Source organism: Bombus fervidus, unplaced genomic scaffold, assembly GCF_041682495.2.
Source record: "Bombus fervidus isolate BK054 unplaced genomic scaffold, iyBomFerv1 scaffold0075, whole genome shotgun sequence".
Taxonomy (NCBI): domain Eukaryota; kingdom Metazoa; phylum Arthropoda; class Insecta; order Hymenoptera; family Apidae; genus Bombus; species Bombus fervidus.
In genome coordinates, this window is record NW_027212638.1 from 10,001 (window position 1) to 15,000 (window position 5,000).

Sequence of the window (5,000 nt, forward strand, 5' to 3'; positions counted from 1 at the left end):
AGTGCTGGGCTAATTCCTGTTCGCTCGCCGCTACTAAGGAAATCCTTGTTAGTTTCTTTTCCTCCGCTTAGTAATATGCTTAAATTCAGCGGGTGATCTCGCCTACTCTGAGGTCGCTTCAACGTCACGACACGGTGACAATTTTTTTTTTTCAAAGAAAAAAAAATTTCGTGCCATGTGGGCGCGATTCGAGAAAAGCAAGACGGTTTGATAACAATGCGACAGAGGGTCTTTATTTTTATTTCTCTCTCCGAGAATCGCCTCAAAGAGAAAAAAAAATAAAAAAAAAAAATTAATTCGAATAGAATCGAGAACCTTATATTCTATCTCGATCGAGAAACGTTTTATGCATCTCGCCAAAGTGCCTTTTAAACTTCGTTCGTCGTATCATGTTCGAGCTAAGACTCACGCAAGACACCCGTAACGATCTCCGGTTTTTAACGCCCGTCCTCTTTGTATAATATATATATATATATATACACGTGTTATGTATAATATATCTCCCGTAGCCGTTTCTCTCTTCTCGACGATTCCAGCGGTTCCTTGTTTTCGCCTGTTATTGCTGGCACAGAGATCGAACACGCGACATGTATATAACATATCGGTTTCTTTGCTCTGTACCAACGACGAAAACGCACGGGAACTCACGCAAGTGGAAAAGCGAGCGCGAGACGTACACAACGGGGTGAATTTATTACTCGGGGACTGGACGACCGGCGATACGTTAGGATGCGCGGTCCAGCGATAGACGACGAAGAGACATGGGATGACCAACGATCTCTTTTTCTCTAAAACTCGGAGCGCCGAATCGCCTTAAAGCAAAAAAAAATCACACGCGCGTACGTCGTACGTACGGCGCGTGTATACCTCGTCTCTAATCAAGTTTCGTTAGTCTTTCTCGAGCCTCGCCAAAGAGGATCGTTCTCTTCCTCTGCGCGATCTCTCCGTGCCAATGTCAGAGATTATTCTCTCTTTCGCACGACGACGAAAACGACTATTTTCGACGATCCGAACAACTTTGTAACGGACTCACATGCACATCTTAAAATCGGGTACAGAAACGTTGCGCAACACCGTGAGCTTTTCTCTTCTTCGTCACCCTTAAATATAGCCGATCGTAGACGCACGCTAGATCGTAACACACACTTTTCGTTGATTTCCGACGAACGTGGCTTTGGGCCAGGCGCGCGGGCAGAGAGATACGCGACCGACGGGGAAAAATTCGTCCCGATACATGTACGCGTACTCTCCGATCTCCGCGCAACGCTGGGGATCATCTCCCTAAGTCATCAGCGTTCGAAGAAATCTCGTGTGTCCGTTCCCGGATCTACGGCTTTCTCTGGGTTCACGAAGAACAGAAAAAAGCACAGAGGATGAAAAACGCAACGACGACCCATCGATGCGACGGTCCTCGTTGTCTTCTCGTCAGTCGTCTCGCGCCTGCAGAATACATCTCTGCCGCACGAACAGACGGAGTGGGTATTCGATCCCTGGGGCTGTACGAGTAAAAACATCTTGATGAAAAGACGGTTGTGTTTCTTTAAGGCACACAGTTTTTCGTTACGCCACCAAGTTTAGGTTTAGGTTTTAATATCTTGGTTCTCTTTTCTCTCCTCTCTCGACTGACTTTGTTCAAAAATATTTTTGCTTTCTCTCAGTCTCGCCAAAAATTCATTTAAGACGACGTCGGGGGCGCGGTCATTCGTGCTTATCGAAGACTAACAAAACGTAGCAGAGGCTGATACAAAAAGAAAAAAAAAATCGGCCACGAAGAAAACTCGCTCTGTGTATCTCGATAACCGCGTCGACGACGACGGTTCTCTCCGCGCTCTTTTAATTCGTATCCTTCTTCTTGCGCTTCGTCCGACTCAGAAACGTTCGTAAAACACGAACGACGGCGGGTTGTCAAGCCAAGAAGGGACAGAGAAGAGACGGAGGTAGTTTTGCGAGTCTCCCGTGAACGCGATAGATTTTTCATATATATTTGTATCGAGAGCATGCGTACGCCGGTCTCCACACGATCCAGCGACGAACGCCGACGAACGTCCAACAATCGCTCGTACGTCGCGTACGAGCCCTCGACCGCTCTTTAATTCGTATTCTTTTGCTTGGCGCTCGTCCTCCGACTCGGAAACGTTCGTTTAAAGATAAAACGAACGACGGCGGGCTGTCGACGAGGCAAGAAAGAACAGAGAGAGACGGACCGAGAGCAACGATACGCAACGCAAGCAGTCTTAGGTTTACGTGAGCAACCCTCAGCCAGGCGTGGTCCAGGAATTGTATCCGTGGACCGCAATGTGCGTTCGAAATGTCGATGTTCATGTGTCCTGCAGTTCACACGTTGACGCGCAATTAGCTGCGTTCTTCATCGACCCACGAGCCAAGTGATCCACCGTTCAGGGTAATCGTTTATGCATGGATTTTTGTTTGTGTACTCAGGTTTTTGTACTCTTATTCTCGGTTCGAAAGAAGCCGATATCCGACAAACGTCCGACCAACGGGAATCGAACGCGCGGAAGTCGCCATATGATTGACGACACGAAAATACGTTCGAAAACGAAATCGGACGGACTGCGCGACGACACACGCAGCCCGCCGACCGGGCGTAAAGTGCATTATAATATATAACAACCAACGAGATCGAAGCTCCGTTCGTCAGGAAACGACGGGGATATAACACCCGATTCTGAATCCTCTGTACAGCACACGATCTCGCGAAGAAAGCGCACGGTGGCTAGCCCATGATATATATATATGTTCGTTCCTCTCGTCCAGTTATTCGAAGCAAACAGCCGATATGCATCTCCATCGTTCGGGTAAAAAAAAATCGATGGGACGCGCACGGTCGTAGTCTTCCTCGCGCGGTCGTTTCTTCCCGATAGCCAGAAGCAGAGTTTGAAAAACTCTAGCGACGGAACGAGGCATTAGACTCTCGACAACGAGGATAGAGAGACGGCCGGCGATCCCCTCTGAATCGACTTCGGTGGTTCAGGTAAAAATAAAAAAAATCGATGGGACGCGCACGGTCGTCGTTCCTCTTCCTCGCGCGCGGTCTATTCTTCCCGATAGCCAGAAGCAGAGTTTGAAAAACTCTAGCGACGGAACGAGGCATTAGACTCGCGACAACGAGGATAGAGAGACGGCCGGCGGTCCCCTCTGAATCCACTTTGGTCGCTCAGGTAAAAATAAAAAAAAATTCGAAAGGGACGCGCACGGTCGTCCTTCCTCTTCCTCGCGCGGTCTTTTCTTCCCGATAGCCAGAAGCAGAGTTTGAAAAACTCTAGCGACGGAACGAGGCATTAGACTCTCGACAACGAGGATAGAGAGACGGCCGGCGGTCCCCTCCGAACGGATGGCGACAACGACGACTAAAGCGCGAAAAATCGCGACGAAAAGGAACGCATCTCCGTTCAGGTGTATGTGTGTGCGTGCGTTTAAAAAAAATTCGATGGGACTCGCAGCCATCGGCCTCGCGCGGTCGTTTCTTCCCGATATCCAGAAGCAGAGTTTGAAAAACTCTAGCGACGGAACGAGGCATATGACTCACGACAACGAGGATATGGACAGGCGGTCCCCTCTGAACGGGTCGACGAGACGATGGTAAAAGAGACGAACCGGACGAAACTTCCGTCGATCAGGTAAAAATAAAAAAAAATTCGATGGGACGCGCACGGTCGTCGTCGTCGTCTTCCTCGCGCGGTCGTTTCTTCCCGATAGCCAGAAGCAGAGTTTGAAAAACTCTAGCGACGGAACGAGGCATATGACTCACGACAACGAGGATAGAGAGACGGCCGGCGGTCCCCTCTGAATCGACTTCGGTGGTTCAGGTAAAAATAAAAAAAATCGATGGGACGCGCACGGTCGTCCTTCCTCTTCCTCGCGCGCGCGGTCTATTCTTCCCGATAGCCAGAAGCAGAGTTTGAAAAACTCTAGCGACGGAACGAGGCATTAGACTCGCGAGGATAGAGAGACGGCCGGCGGTCCCCTCCGAACCAACTTCGTCTAGTTAAGAATCGTTACTCTTTACCATCACTCGCACTGGTATATATCTTTTCGGGCCAACATCCACGCAATGCGTTTTCGTTCTAGGTTACCCGATCCACGAGTACGAACGTACAACGTGGTTTCGTTTTGTCGAACATCGTATATCGTTCGCCGTTGAAACGAACGACAACGAAACGACATAGGAAGAACGAACGCCCTTTGGGTAGGAAGCACGTTTCGAGGAACGACGAGAGTTTGGAGAGACGCGCGAGATAGCTGGAGACGCGCAGATATAGGTATCCATGGATCTTCGAAGAGAACCTTCGAAGATATATAATTCGGTATCCTTTTTTTCTGCGGCTCGCTATTCGCGTTCTTTCGCTCTCGTCGACGACTCGTTATAGACGCTTCGTTCGATCCCAAAGAGCAGTCTTCCTTATGTCCCGTTGCTAGGAGGTGAGGCCTACGCAACGCAACTACGAAATATAGAAGAGGTGTGAGCAGTGATCTCTCCGACACGAGGCACTTTAGAGATTTTAGTTTATATATTATATTGTTCGTTCGTTGGATTTCCACGATGCAAATACGAAATACGAGATCGTGACGGCGGGTCTTTCTGTGTACGACCTCACGCAGGCGCCTCGATCGCATTTCTCATTACACGTGGTTTCCACTGTAACTTTTAGTTTTTTCGATATGTGTTCAGCTCAAGTTCCCTCACATATCGTTATTATTATTATTATTATTAATAGTAGCGGTTTCGTGTTATAGGATTCGGAGACGGCGGGTCTTTCTGTGTACGACCTCACGCAAGCGCCTCGAGAATCTTTTTAAGTTTTTCGTTTGTTATAATATTATTCGGAGACGGCGGGTCTTTCTGTGTACGACCTCACGCAGGCGCCTCGAGAATATTTTTAAGTTTTTCGTTTGTTATAATATTATTCGGAGACGGCGGGTCTTTCTGTGTACGACCTCACGCAGGCGCCTCGAATTATTCGTGTAAAAGTATATCTCTT

The 5,000-nt window shown here is 48.5% G+C and overlaps 2 non-coding genes across 2 annotated transcripts in view; both read right to left on the minus strand.

Annotated features, from left to right (window-relative positions):
• Positions 1-116, minus strand: part of LOC139997387 (large subunit ribosomal RNA) — a 4,173-nt gene extending 4,057 nt beyond the window's left edge. Inside the window, exon 1 of the ribosomal RNA XR_011802770.1 lies at positions 1-116. This exon is cut by the window's left edge and continues 4,057 nt beyond it. This is a non-coding gene — a ribosomal RNA (large subunit ribosomal RNA).
• A 2,133-nt stretch (positions 117-2,249) lies between these two features.
• On the minus strand, positions 2,250-2,404 carry LOC139997382 (5.8S ribosomal RNA). Its single transcript, XR_011802766.1, has one exon. It is a non-coding gene; the product is annotated as a 5.8S ribosomal RNA (ribosomal RNA).
• Between the last annotated feature and the right edge of the window lie 2,596 nt (positions 2,405-5,000).